Consider the following 15,661-nt stretch of genomic DNA (forward strand, 5'->3'; position numbering starts at 1 on the left):
ATTTTAGTTAACCAAAATCGAACCAACGCTTTTTTTTAATACCAAACCGAAACCAAATTAGCCAATATGGTTAACTGAATTTTCGATTTGATTTCGATCGCTTTGATTTTCGATTTTTCTTGTTCTCCCCTACTTAACAGAGTCGGGATAAATTAGGCATACTTGGTGGAGCTCAGATCTACTACAACCGATAAACGGAGCATATCCCTTGTCGTTTATAGGGAGACGTTCCGGCCAACATCGGCTGTAGTGTCCTATTAAAGACTTGTGGAGAGTGTGTGTGAGTGTAAGGCAGACGACCTCCGATGAATTTCAAATATATCAGCATTAATTGGAATAAAAGATCAGTTAATGTAACGCAGACGACTATCAGATTCTTCTTACAAGAAAATGCAAACCCTATTATCTGGATTGTCTTACACAATTCTAATTCTAGGAATTGGTCTCAGAAGACCGCGTTCACACTGTTTGAATGGTCCTTGCAGCGTTGCATTGAGAATATCTTCCTATGAAAATAAGCGTATAGAAATCGATATTTCCAATGTTGTGAGGATTGAATCCATCTCTTCATATGAGAATTTTTCTTAACAGGAGAAAATAAATAAATAATAGGACCCGTCACAATATTTTTAATTGATGATCATAAATTTGCCGTAAATTTTAACCAAATAACTGCGATATTAGAACAGGTACCGTGTGCCGTGGGGAAATAGGCAACTCCTTGACCACAGACGTCCTCTTCCGAGAGACTGAAATTGATATTGTGGGGACAAGGTCAAGTCAAGTAATAGTGAAATGTTTTAACCAAATAATTGCGATATTTGAACAGGTCACGCGTGCTTAGGAAGGAAGACATCGTAGTCTTAACGAAGGAATTCCTCCTTGACCATAGTCCGTAGCCCGTGGGTGCCTACATTAAATTAGACGCCCTCATCCAAGAGAGAGATTGCAATTGGTTGTTGCCTTGTTGCGACAAGGCCAAGTCAAGGTTATTTGTCTAGTACAAAGAAGGCAGACGTCAGAGTGTTTGGGTGGTGGACCCAGGCGAAGGAACTTTAATGGTGAAGTTGGTATCGAGTTGCGCGAGGTAGAAAGAGCTGAACAAATAATTTATTAATTGGGTATTCTTTTTTGGATTTTGGGAGGGAGAAAGTTGGTGAATGGGATTTTGGTTTTTAGATGTATGTGAGGGTTAAGGAAGTTTTATTTTCCTGAGTATTCTTAGGTGGATAAATAATTTTCTCACCAAAGGAGAAATTGTTAAAACTTGAATGAAACAAAAACGCCTTTTAATAATGAATTTTAATGACTAGAATGATCATTATTTTATTTACAATAAAATAAAAGAACATAGGTAAATGCATTTATACGGTTAAATGTTTTTTAGAAAAAATTTGTCTAAATAATTACATTTACTCAAATAAATAATTTACCAAAAAACAAACAGGGCCTAAAATATATCGTTAGAGGGTGATAGAATTTTGGGATCAGCTTGAAACGTCTCGATATACTTGGAGACAACGGGCCTCAACCACCAAAATCTAAGAAACACTTGGGAACGGTCACTTTTAACCATTGACATTTTTCCAAGCAATGGGGGAGATTTACACAACCGTCACTACGTGGGTGACATGCCCTCTGAATATCATGGGGTCATTAAATGGTTTAAACGGATCAAATCAATATAGACCACGTAGGTCGGTCTTTACGAGATCGGGTCGCTTGGCAAGTCGCCAAAAGTCCAGGTGCATTGGGTGGCATGAACCAAATTGTTGACACACTTATCTGTGGTCGTACCACATAAAGTACCGAGGTAATCTGAGGTGGCCTTGGATGTTCACGTAGCAACAAACGACCGTTGTGCCACTTTTACCGATCATCAAAATGGATAGTGAGGCCCAATAAAGTCCAAGCTAGGGCATAAGAAAAAGGGAGAATTGCAGATAAGTGCATCTTTTTGCCCTTAATATCTATAAAATAATATTTTTATATAATAATTAAAATGGAATAGCTTTTCTGAAAAAATATCAATAAAGGGCATTGAACAGTGTTGCTTGTCTTCCTCCTCTGCATCCGAATGCCAAGCAAGACAGAGTGATAGTGTGAGGACTGAGACACACTACCTAACCCAAAAACCATCCTCCCTAGGGCTCTCATTTCTCTGGTTTTCATTGTGCCAGCAATTCATTCCATTGAAGATAAAATAGTCAAGATCGGTTTAGGAAATGTTAAGGTGGAAGACGACCAATTCAAGGCCAGGGCATTTGCATTCGTGTTCCTCTGATAATGCATCTTCAGAACAACTGGGCACCCAACCCTGGAATTTGCTTGGAGTATATTGGCTGTGAGGTGGCCACCGATTAAACCCATGTTTTGGAAGCCATTAACTACGCTAGTGAAAAAGAGGGGTGTTCCTGATCTCACCATGGTTGATTTGCCTGGTATTACAAAGGGTTCCCATTCGTGGCCAGCCTGAGGATATCTATGAGCAGATTTCCAACATTATAATGGAGTATATAACTCCGAAAGAGAGTATAATTCTCAGTGTCTTGTTAGCTACCGTTGATTTTATGACGTTCGAATCTATTAAGTGTCTCAATGTATCGATAAAACTGGCGAGAGGAGGAAGACAAGCAACAGTGTTAAGTGCCCATATTTATTTTTTTGAAAAAGATATCCCATTTTAGTTATTATATAAAATATTATTTTTTATTGATATTAAGGACAAAAAGCTGCCCTTATCTACTAGAAACCCTAAAAAAAAGCTCTTGGCAGAAGGTGTTGGATTTTAATCTCATAAGAGATTAAATCCAATGGGTTTGATTAGTCAATTACATGAGAAATTGCACTTGTCCCACATTGAAAAATTATAAGTTTTGTTTTCAGTATTTTAGTAGGAGCTAATTTACACTCTTTAGAAATAGTAGGGGAGAGTATGGGGATTCGATACCGCGCAACACATGCGTGAGCGTGCGTGTGTGCGGCGCAATGAGGCGCTTTAGAGGCGCACTTTGCTCGCAAATTATTTAAAGAGGTGCCTTCTAACCCAACAGCAAACTCAGTAAAACTGAGTGGGGGCAAATAACGTTCTAAAGACAATGTCTTTAGACGCTCCTCAGAGCTTCTCCTCCAAAGTTACAGTGACCCCATTCTTCCCCAACATAAGGGACAAAGGAAAATTCATGTGTTAGATTGATTTCTTTTGGGTGATGGGTAATGCATGTTTTTAAGAATGGCTAACGGGTTTGGTGGGACTCATTTTTACACATCTCATCCTTCACTCCGAATGCATATTGTAAGACTATTGGATGAGTATGGTTTGTTGGTTTAGAAGTTGGGGAAAGGGATGAGAAGAGTTTCAAATAAGGATGAGCAAAGAGATTAAGTTTAGGCAAGATAACTTGATGGGAAAAGGTCTCTCCCCAAGGGCTTCCTTCCCTATTTATATGAGATCAAATCAGTCCCCCACAAGGTTGCCCCCCACAACGTTCCACAGTGCATCCCCATCGTGTATTGGTAACATCTCCCAATGATAATAACAAAGATGATGATGTCATCATCGGAGATGTTCCCAATACACGGCGGGGATGTGCTGTGGAACATTGTTGTGTGTGTGTGTGTGGGTGGGGGGTGGGGGGGGCTAATTTGAACACTATTTATAGAATTAGGAAATCAAATTACGTGCATGAGCTACATATTCCAGATTTTTTTTATCGCTTTGAAAGGGCTACACAATCGCCCCATAGTCAAGCGCCTCACAAATGCCCCACACAATCAAAGAAGGATACCTATCCCTTACACAAAGCTCTATCTCTAATTTGTGTGAATCCAAATTTCACCTCCTATTCCCGCTCAGCCCTCTCCCTCTCTCTCTCTCTCTCTCTCTCTCTCTTTGACTTCAGAGTACCCCTATTCATCATCCTTCCATCTCCACTTACTAGGTTAACTTTGGCTACTGGGGCCTAACAGCATAGGCTATTGAGATAGTTTCTGGGTCGGCCACGTTCTGGGCAGTTCACCTATTCATGCCCATACTTTTGTTTTTAGTCAAAATAAATTAAGATGTAATTACTAATTTACCCATTCTCATGGTAATATGGCATTCCCAAAAATTCTCTCAACAACATAGCCTATTGGCCTCCAACAGCTAAAGTTTTTCCCCACTTCACTGTGTCCACTGGCACTACCACTTCTTTCCTCTCTCTCTCTCTGCTATTTTCCTTGAACTGGTGACCACTGACACCATTGCTGAATACATCACTAGCGAACATGAAGGTTTTTTTGCCTCTTTCCTCTAGTATGGGCAAGAAGCCTCTCAAACATTATGAACGTAACATATAGTCCAAGTGCAAGTGCAAGGATTTGTTATTCCATTGTCCTTTTACTTATCTGGTATGGTGTCTAATGCCACCAAAAAGTGGTAGTGTCTCTAGACGAGCTCGGAGATATCCTATAAGAGGAAATGAGGTCAAAGGGCCCGAGGTGATATTCTAGGCTTGTAGCTTCGACGGTCAAGCCAGTACCAAATAATCTAGGGGTGGTTGAAAATTCGGTATGTCATAAAATATGAATTGAATGCTAACATGCCCCTTAAATAGTAGTCGAGATACCTATCAAAGCATACACGTGTTGGGTAGATGAAGGACACCTGTCGTAGCTTGAGACACCTAGAGCTTACTTTGTCTTGGTGGTTCAAACACATGTGGCTCGGTTCAGGCTAGCTAGTATCTGGTCAAGACACTTGGGATCCGGCTCAGGCACCTGGAGCTTAATCAGTGCTACCTGTTTAGCCACCTAAGACATGCATTAGCCACTTGGCGTATAGCTGTGACATGCAGTGGTTATCTATCCCCCATGTCTTCACTGCATGAAGTGGGCTCGAGATCGGTTACTTGGCAGGTTTACCTTGCGTGTTGATAATCTTGTTGCATGTGCCACCAGGTGGTCACTTGATGGACAAGTGTCGGAGTATGGAGCTCTCCTAAAAGGGAGCTCATCATGCTAGGAAGGAGCTCTCCCAAGTAGGAGCTTGTCTTGGCAAGGAGATCTCCTTGGAGGTCAGAGGTCGATGAAGCCCATATGTACGAGTTTAGCTAAGAAGTCTGAAGTGGACTTATATGTCACCGAGGTGATTCTTATCCTTTGAGATGACGACAAGACGATGTACTCCGAGCTAAAGGCAAGGTCGTAAGTTCACCCAAATGTGCCACATGTTCAATAGGTCGTGGGTTAGATTTACACACATCACATGCCCCCCACTTCCAAATCTGAGGTAACTAAGCTCAGGTGAAGGAAGTACTTGACTATGTCGCTTGTTTGGGTGTTAAATTCTTTGTGACATGTTTAGAGGAGCTCCGTGAAGCATTCCAACTGGCATGGACGGACTTGAAATAGTGTCAGTTAACCATTTCAGACTTCAAAATGCATTAAGCTGATTTGGGACCTCGAGAAACCCAATGGTCATGAATCTGAACCGTTGAGGCCATTCGACCGTGGTCGTTCGTCCTCCGCCCCTTTCGGCTATAAATAGAGGCCCCCTGGGGGGACCATTTGCACGTTCATCCTTTGGAGTGGTCCCGTTGAGGTAGGAGAGCTTGTCTACTAAAGCTTGGTTTTCCCCTGTTCCAATTCATTCGTCTTCGTTCTCAGCTAGTCTCGGGTGAGTCCTCTCTTCTCAAGTTCCTTTCCTTGTTCGTCGAGTTTTCATTTAGTGTTTCGATGTCGAGTTCCACAACAGAAGATTTTGCTGAGATGGAAAGAGTCGAGCAGGCGTATAGGGAGGTCGTGGAGTCGGCCTCTCAAACTCGCAAGGATTCAGGGCAGCTCGCCCCGATTCGGTTCTGAGTGAGCACGTCTCCATCCCAAACCTGCTCGTCTTTAGTCCCACAAAGCCTTTTTCCCCTTCTTAGTCTACCTTGGCTGACCTGCAAAGAATCTGGCTTCTTTATGGGGTCCCAACGAGGCCCATTGGCACCATAGTGACAATGAGGTCTACTTATTTGAGCAGCACTTTGTTGCGAGGTTTAGGTTCCCCTTACATGGGAAACCCCAAAATCTAACTTTGCTTTGCACTCAAGGTCAGTACAAGCTGACTGAATTATTTTTTGGTAATAAAAGAAAAAGCTTATTATAATGAAAAAATAAAAATCCAAAACGTGGGGAAGTCCAACCAAAAGCCAAAAGATCACACCCAAAACAAAGACAATCTCAATGAGAATTCAGCCCACATCCAACCAACCGGCCCAAACATGAAACATAAAGCAATAATGCAATATTATAGCAATACAACTTTAAATAGTAAACTAGCGGAGGGGCCTACTTTGTTTTGTAGGGGCTAGAATGGAATTATAACATTGCTATTTGCTACATTAAAAAAGACAATGGTTTCTTAATAAGAAATTTGCATTTATAAGTATCAAGTCTTGAAACTCATATAAAGACTTAAAAGAGATCATCATGTGCTCGTTTTTATATATTGCTTCGACAAAGCATCTCATGTAAAAGAACATGATCATATAGTGATAGTTCAGAGTTCTACTTCATAACTGTCCTTTGTTTCACATCGAGAACTCCCAATTGACCCAGGCGGTAGGACCATTTGGCCTGGGAACCGTCCCGATAACCGGTACTATTTTACCCCAAACCCAGTCCTTGGCAAAAAATCGTTGAATCAATCAATGACCCATTAACCTGGGCGGTCGAACCGTTGACTCATTCAATGGTTTTTGGCCATTTTTTATTTTTTATTTTTTAATTTTTGTTGTTAGAACGGGCCATCCATTCAAACCGGACAGTCGAACCATCAACCTAGAAACCAGTAGCCAAAACAATTTTGTTTCCGGGTCATTTTTTTCTAGATGTCAATAATTAGACGAAATAACTTTGTTGTCATAGTCATGGGAAGGGTGGAGATTGAAAGATAAATCCAAAGTGACCTTAAATATAGAAAAAAAATTGGTAATAAATCCACCAAACTAGAAAACCAAGGAAAAAAATCAAAAAGTCGAGTCCAAAGTTCCGCTTTGAGATGGAGCTAAATATACATGCAATCAAAGAAATAAACAAAGCAGATCATCTTGTAAGAAAAAAAAAGAAAAAAAAAAACATTGCACAAGAAAACCCAAAGAAAAAACAAAAGAGAAGAAATAAAATGGTGGTAAACCCTAGACCATTTTGGAGGATCTTGAAGAAGAAGACCAAATACAAAGAAAAAAATGAAAGCAGAAAAAGAAAAAAAAGGAACATATTGCACACGCTCGAATAAAGCCCATAGTAGAAGAAACCTTTGAATAGTGAAAATTTAAAATCATAAAAACCATGGTTTTGGAACCGCCGTTGACCCAGATAGACGGACATTTCAGCTCGTAAACCATCCAAGCAACTGGATCCATTTTATCCCAATCCCGTTCCCTGGACAAAAACCGTTGAATCGGTCAACGAATCATTGACCCAAGCGGTTGAACCGTCAACCCGTTGACCTATTCAATGGTTTTTGGCCATTTTTTATTTTTTTAATTGGGAACCGTACAGGCAACTAGTTCCATTTTATTCCAATCTCCGTCCTTAGCCAAAAACCGTTGAGTCGGTCAACGATCCATTGACTTGGGCAATCGAACCGTCAACCCGTTAACCCGTTCAATGGTTTTTGGTATTTTTTTTTGTTGTCAAAGCGGGCCGTCCATTCAAACTGAACAATCGCATCATCAACCTGTAAACTGATGGCTAGAACGGTTTCATTTTCGAGTCGTATGAGTCACACACTCAAATGACATAATGCATATGATATTGCTTAACGGACCTCACACACTCAATTTTTTGCCTGTAATTTTTGTTGTCAGAATAGGCCATCCATTCGAACTAGTCGACCGAACCGCCATTTTTTTATTTTTTTAATTGGGAACCATCCAGGCATCCGGTTTTGTTTTACCCCAATCCCGGTCCCTAGCCAAAAATCATTGAATCGATCAACAACCCATTGACCCGAGAGGTCAAACTGTTGACTCATTGACCCATTCAATGGTTTTTGTCCGTGTTTTTTATTATTTTTTTGTTAGAACGGACCATTTGTTCATACCGGACGATCAAACTATCGACCCAAAAATCGGTGGCCAGAACGGTTACATAATTTTTTGTTTGTAATTTTTGTTGTTAGAATGGGTCGTTCATTCGAACTGGATGGTCGAATCGTCGACCCAAAAATCAGTGGCCAGAACGATTCTGTTTTTGGGTCATATGAGATACACTTGAATGACAACACATATACTCCTTAATGGACCTCACACAATCAATTTTTTGCCTGTAATTTTTGTTATCATAATGGGTTGTCTATTCGAACCGAATGGTCGAAATGTCAACCTTAAAATCGATGGTCAGAATGATTCCATAATTTTTTGCCTGTAATTTTTGTTGTCAGAATGAATTGTCTGTGCAAACCGAATGTCAAACCATCAACCCGAAAACCAAATGGTCAAATCTTATGTTTCAGTGAAAAATCTTTATATATATATATATATATATATATATATATATATATATATATATTAAAAAGAAATATTGGCATTTGGCGAAAGGGGAGATCACCCATACCCAATTACCCATCCAAAATCCAAACCATAAAGCCCAAACAATGACAACAATTTTGTGAAATTAAACTAGACACAAAACCTATAATGTCCTGCTAGAGTTACTTTGAGCCATTACATGGCTTCAAATATTATTACGAAGGTTTTACCTAGCGGTGCATTTGATACCTATAATGTTTTATCGTTATCATCTACATGTCAGAAACTAGTTATTCTCTCATTATAAAAGGAAAAGCAAGATGGTCACACCACTTACCCAGTTACCCTTGTGGCCTTGCAATAAACACTTGAGCATATTAAAATTAAACTAGCAACCTGTGGAGAGGACAGAGTTTGCCACCAATACTCCACTCGTTGTGATTGTATTTCCTAAGCCCAAAGAATTCAAGTTGGGGATAAAAAAAATTGTCGAAGCCTTCACAGCCTGTAAATGCAAGACCACTGGCACTAACCGACGACAACAGGTCCGGAACAGGGGAATCTCCGCTCAAAAACTCCATTACTTGCCCCAAGGTCGGCCTACCTCCCGGAATGGAGTTACAACAAAGAAGGCCGAGCTTCAATACATTTCCTCAACCACATAATCACCCCCCAATTTCGGATCTTCCGCCTCCAGAATTGCCCCTCTGCTCCAAAACGACAACACCCAATCAACTAAAATAACATCCTCATCCCCCGATCCCGATGCTTGTGGCTCGATAGGCCTTTTCCCACAAGCCACTTCAAGCATAAAAACCCCAAAAGCGAACACATCTATACTCGTAGTCGGCTCACTAGTTCTAGCAATCTCTGGTGCAAGATAACCTATTGTCCCCACCACATGTGTCGTTTGAGGATCGGTTCCGTGATCATATAGCCTCGAGAGTCCGAAATCCCCTAATCTACCATTGAATCCTCTATCTAACAGGACATTGCTCGACTTTACATCTATGTGAATAACGATCTGCCCCCATTCTTTGTGCAGATAAAGTAGCCCAGATGCCACTCCTTTAATGATTCCAAATCTTTGACCCCAATTGAGGGTAGTCTTTGGTTGGTCGAAGAGGAATTTGTCTAAACTTCCATTTTGGCATATAATCGAAGCTCTCCTTTATGCCGAAATAGCCCAAGAGTTGTACCAAGTTCCGCCGCAGTCGACCAATGCTAACAATCTCGGTGATGAATTCTCTCATTCCTTGTCTTGATTCATGGGACACTCTCTTCACTGCAATTTCCACTGGAGGTGGGTAGTATGCCTCTGTACACACTACCGAAACCGCCCATGCCCAGAAGCCCCTTTTCACTAAATCCCCTGGTGGCAATGTAGAGATCCTTAAATTTGAACCTGTGAGGCCCATAGTCTATCTCCCAATCCTCCATTACTTCTGCAAACTTCCTCTTCCTCGACAGAATGAAAAGAATGCCGGAGATCATGGTGGACATTAAAACTAGGCCAACAATGGGCAACCCAATCGTCAGAAACTTAGATTGTTGTTTGGGTCCTACTTGAGGAAGCTTTGGAAGTTGGGAGAGAGTTAGCTCTTTGGCGGCACCGTTCATGTTAAAGCTCCAGCCCAACACGTAATGGGATATGAAAAATGAGCCTGAAGACGATGAGAAGCCAACGTACATTTGGTCTTTCATGATCGGATAAAGATCGTAAACGAAGGATAAGGGTAGGATATCCGGTTTAGGCACATTAATCGAAGCTATTGTGACATTAATTCGAGTGTTGAAAGTATCATATTCGATCCACAGTTGCATTGTTTTCCCACTTATGAGGCTTAGGTTCTTATACCCACCATTTTCATCTGTAAAATAAGACGCTGGTTTAGAATCTACAGACTTTAAGCTATTAATGTCAATACCGACATGGTTACCATTGATATCAACGAACTCCTTGTTCTGGTTTGTGTCGAGCTCAACTGCAACAACATGGTTGGATGGATTTCCATTGTTGGATACATCGAAGAGGCCTAGATATTGGCTTGCTAGAGATCCTGGGAGATCTCTTGAAGGTGCGATCACGAAAACTATTCCATGGCCACTTAGATTTGGGTACTCGGGCTCGGGGATGATAGCGAACACGAAAGTAGAAGAGAAGGAGACTGCTTCACCGTCCAATGGGTTCTTGAAGTGGAGTAGGTATGGATAGAAGTAATGACCTCTTTGTAGTTTGGTGAGGTTGGTTATCATCAATAGGCCGTTTGGTGTTATCCATGACAGACCTCCCAGGCTCAAGTTAGCACCTCGGAATCCATTGAAAGTGAAACCAACATTTTCACAGGCTGCAACAATTGGAAAGAGAAACGGAGATTTCAGTCCGAGAGTGAAAGGCACAGGAAAGTGCCTCATTGCTGCTAAAGGTCGGTGTGAGCTGAGAGGCCACCGTTCTCTTGGGTCATTTCCAAATTAACTGATGACAAATGGAGAATTCGTTCATTTTTCTAAGAAGAGGAAGAAGAAGTCCCAATAAAAATGAAAATAGCTCGGATATATATATTAAAATTATAGAAAATAATATATATAATAAAAATCTTATAATTCTTAATTTTTTAAATATCAAATAAAAAATATTTTTATATATAATTTTTTATTTTTATAAAACCTTTTTTCTCAAGTCGAACTCAAGTCGAGCCGAGCTCGAACTTGAACTTATAAGTTTTTTACTCGAGCCAAGCTCAAGCTCAATGTTCTAGCTCGAGCTTGAGCCTTGTACAACCTTAACGAGTTGAGCTCGAGCCTTGTACTATTCAGATTGGCTCGGCTCAAATCCACCCCTAGTGATGAATAAGTATTGTTATTTTTGATGAATAATAACAGGGCTTTCATTCATTTTTCAATATCAAATCAATATTTTAAAAGGCATCGGAGGAATATGCTTGAAGGTGCACCTTCAGCCAGGGCGGATCTAGGGGGGGACCCAGGGGAGCCATGGCCCCCCTATGGTCCAGAAATTTGCACACTCAAAACATTTTTATATGTATGTTTGTTCCCTCCCCTCACTTTTCACCTAATGGTTGGCCCCCTATGGCCCAACTATAAGTTTTGCCCCCCCCCCGGCCCCAAAAAAAAATTCCTGGCTCCGCCAAGGCACCCCCAAAACACCTTGAGGTGTATGCTAGAGACTGATACCTTTGAGGTGTATGCTTCATAGACTTTTTCCATGAGGTGTTAGGGACATACGTAATCCTCATGTTCCTCGTGCACATATCATATAAAAATACAAAAAAAAAGACAAAAAGGAAAGGAAATGAAAGGAAAGGAAAAGAAAAGAAAGGAAAGAGAAGAAAAAAAGATAAAAAGAACAAAAATGAAAAAGAAAAAGTAAGGAATGGGAAGAAAAATAAGGAGACCGCTTTGACAAGACACCCCCTCTTCAACTAGTGCTATGCATCTTCATTCTTCATAATATAAAAGTTTTTATTAAAAATAAAGAAAAATGAGATCTCCTTTCCTCTTCTTCCCCCTCCACTTCTTCCCCACCCCCTTCCTTTAAAGGAGGTGTGCTTCCTTATTTTCGGGAGGCAAAAGCTTCCCAAGTTTTAAACTACACCTCATGTCTCTAAGTATTGGAACACCTTGTGACATGCCTCTATGTTTTAAAACACTGATAAGAAGATATATGATGGATAAGTGTTATTAGGAGTACTTATTGAATCTTGTTAGGAATTAATGAATGTATTAAATGTAAAATTCAGTATTTGGCAAGTAAAATTGCCTATAATTGCAGAGATTAGATTTCCAAGAATCTAAATAGAAAATTTATTAAATGTTTATTCAGGATGAGGACAATAATCCTCATCCCCGACCTCACTTTTGAAATAAATCCTTTTTCTGTTTCCTGCTTTATTTGAAATAAAAGAAAAACTTTAAAACATAAATAATATTTTAAATATAGATAGAGAGATAACTGCTGCCCTTGGTTTCATGGGGAGGCTTGATGAAAGATTGGTGTTAAAAGTATAAACGATAACTACATCCTTCACATGGGGAGGCTTTCATACGAGTTATCGCGTAAGGGAACTGCTGCCCTTGGTTTCATTTCCCTGTCAGACAACTTTATTAAGTTGGTAAATAAACAATGCTCCACATGAATGACCACAAATGAGTCCCACCCTCTAGAGTCTTATATGGACTATTAGCTAAAACTTTAAATTGACCAGAAAGCTATCGACCCATTAGCAATTTAACATACGTGGTCCCACATCTCGTTAGCCATTTGTTACAAATTTAATACAGCAGGTAAAAGTCTTTTTTTTTTTTTTTGCCTTCTCTATTTATTACCGTAAAGCAAAATGATCGGGAACATGAAGCGTGGAAGAAGTTTAAGGCTGAGTCAATTCAGACATCACTGCCTTTGTCTCTTTTGTTTCACTTCCACACCTTCCCACTCTTGTTGCAGATTCCTCAAGGTTTTAAAAACCAACTCGAAATAGAACCGTTTAGACCAACGGTTTTTGGGTCAACAATTCAACCGATTTAAGTCAAAAGGTTCAAATGGTTTGATACTTTCAATTTTAGATTAGAAGATTAGGATAAAAGGGGATCATATATGAGTTGGTCATATATATTATATACATACATATAGTTAAACCTATAAACTTAACTTTACATTATTCGGGTCAGGTTTTAATCAGTTCGGAATTGTATATATAGAACCAATGAAATTATCCAAAACCTAGAATTGGGCCAATTGGTTCTGGTCCATACAGCACTAATTATTGAGGGGTCAGGCCTCTGTCCGATTTTAAACAAATAAGAGATATACAGAAGAAAACGAAATTAGACAGAAGAACGTTGTCAGTAGACAAGCTCTCGACCATGTTATTGTTTAAGAAGCCGGAGCAGCTGCTTCTGTCCCCGCTGTTACTACTTTTTCTGGTTGCCGCCACGGTGGTTGCCTCAGAATATGCAGATTTTACCTATAATGGCTTCCGAGGTGCTAATGTTAGCCAGGATGGCGTAGCACAAATCACTGGCAACGGCCTCTTGATGCTAACCAACCAATGTACACAACAGAAGGGCCATGCTTTCTATCCTTACCCGCTCCACTTCAAGAACCTACCGGTATCGGATGGTGATATTTTCACTCTCTACTACTTTTGTATTCGGGATCGTCCCCAAGTACCAAGATCTAAGCGGTCATGGATTAGCCTTCGTGATAACAACTTCAAGAGGGTTACCGGGAGCTGAATCCAACCAATATCTAGGCCTCTTCAATGAGTCCAACAACGGTAACTCGTCCAACCATGTCGTCGCAGTTGAGCTTGACACCATTGAGAACATAGAGTTCTCTTATATCAATAACAACCATGTTGGTATCGATATTAACGACTTACACTCTGTTTGTTCCGCTCCGGCATCTTATGCCACCCATCACAGTGGTGGCTATAACAACTTAAGCCTTGCAAGTGCGAAACCGATGCAAGTGTGGATCAAATATAGTGGCCTAAAGACACAAATGAATGTAACTTTGGCTCCGATTGATGTCCCTAAACCCGACGTTCCCCAGCTTTCCCATACCATCAATCTTTCTCAGTTTATGGAAGATCCCATGTACATTGGCTTCTCTTCAGCGACAGGCTCCATTATTACCTCCCATTATGTGTTGGGATGGAGCTTCAAGATGAACGATTTAGCAGCCAAAGTGCTAACCATATCCCAACTTCCTAAGCTACCTCGAGTAGGATCCATAGAGAATTCTAAACTTTTGACGGTGGGATTGCCAGTTATTGGCCTAGTTTTAGTGTTTACATTAATTTCCATTGTCATTTTTACCGTCAAGAGTAAGAGAAAATTTGCTGAAGTACTTGAAGATTGGGAACTAGACTATGGACCTCACAGGTTCAAATACAAAGATCTTTATATTGCTACCAAGGGGTTTAGGGACAAAGAGCTTCTGGGTATCGGGGGTTTGGGTAGGGTCTACAGAGGTGTATTGCCCACCTCCAAAATCGAAGTTGCAGTGAAGAGAGTCTCTCATGAATCCAAACAAGGACAGAGAGAATTTGTTGCCGAGATTGTAAGCATGGGTCGGCTGCGGCACCGGAACTTAGTACAATTCTTGGGATATTGTCGGCGTAAAGGAGAGCTCTTATTGGTCTATGATTACATGCCCAATGGAAGTCTAGACAAGTTCATCTTCAACCAACCAAAGGCAAAACTGGATTGGGGACAAAGGTTTCAAATCATCAAAGGAGTAGCGTCCGGGCTATTTTATTTGCACGAAGGATGGGAGCAGGTGGTTGTTCACAGAGATGTCAAGTCCAGCAATGTCCTATTAGATAGTGAGTTTAATGGAAAGTTGGAAGATTTTGGACTCGCAAGACTATACGACCATGGAATAGGTCCCAAAACTAATGTGGTGGGGACGCTAGGTTACCTTGCACCAGAGCTGATGAGGACCAGAAGGCCATCATCGAGCACAGATGTCTTCAGCTTCGGGGCTTTTATGCTTGAAGTGGCTTGTGGGAGAAGACCTATAGAGCTACAAACAACAACGGAGAATGTAATTTTGGTAGATTTGTGTTCTCATGTTGGAGTAGAGGGACAATTCTTGAGACAGTAGATCCAAATCTGGATGGTAATTATGTAGCTGAGGAAGTTGATTCGGTGTTGAAGCTTGGTTTGCTTTGCTCTCACTCCATCCCGACTGCTAGGCCAACCATGCGACAAATCATGCGGTTTTTAAGGGAAGATGCCTGTCTACAAGAATCGTTTTTGCATGGTCTAACATTTGCACATGATCAAGGCTTAAGCAACTTTGCAACGTTCCAGCCTTCTCTTCCAGGAAAGACATCGACACAAGTATCGTTAGGTGCAGATTGCATCCTCTCAACGGGCCGTTAAATTTTGTAACTGGATCTATCATATATAGAATGACCTTAAAGTTGATAACATAATAAGATAATATATCTATCGTTTTTCTTTAGTTAATCCAAATGCACTAGGAAAGCATTGTTGTTGTTGCCTGTACTCTTCCATTAACGGAGAAAATAGGATTGTCATGTAAGAAAGAACCTAGGCACGACTAGGGTGTCAATTGGACCGTAATTGGTCCAATCCAATCCGGTCCAATATGAGACCATTAGAGATGG

General features: G+C 40.6%; 2 pseudogenes; one reads left to right on the plus strand and one right to left on the minus strand.

The window, feature by feature from the left end:
* Window positions 1-8,884: 8,884 nt before the first annotated feature.
* LOC148870617 (L-type lectin-domain containing receptor kinase IV.1 pseudogene) lies at window positions 8,885-10,916 on the minus strand (annotated as a pseudogene).
* Window positions 10,917-13,385: 2,469 nt separating this feature from the next.
* Window positions 13,386-15,413, plus strand: LOC148870618 (L-type lectin-domain containing receptor kinase SIT2 pseudogene; annotated as a pseudogene).
* Window positions 15,414-15,661: the final 248 nt, after the last annotated feature.

Source organism: Nelumbo lutea, chromosome 2 (assembly GCF_056320005.1).
Source record: "Nelumbo lutea isolate HS-2025 chromosome 2, American lotus-T2T, whole genome shotgun sequence".
Lineage (NCBI taxonomy): Eukaryota > Viridiplantae > Streptophyta > Magnoliopsida > Proteales > Nelumbonaceae > Nelumbo > Nelumbo lutea.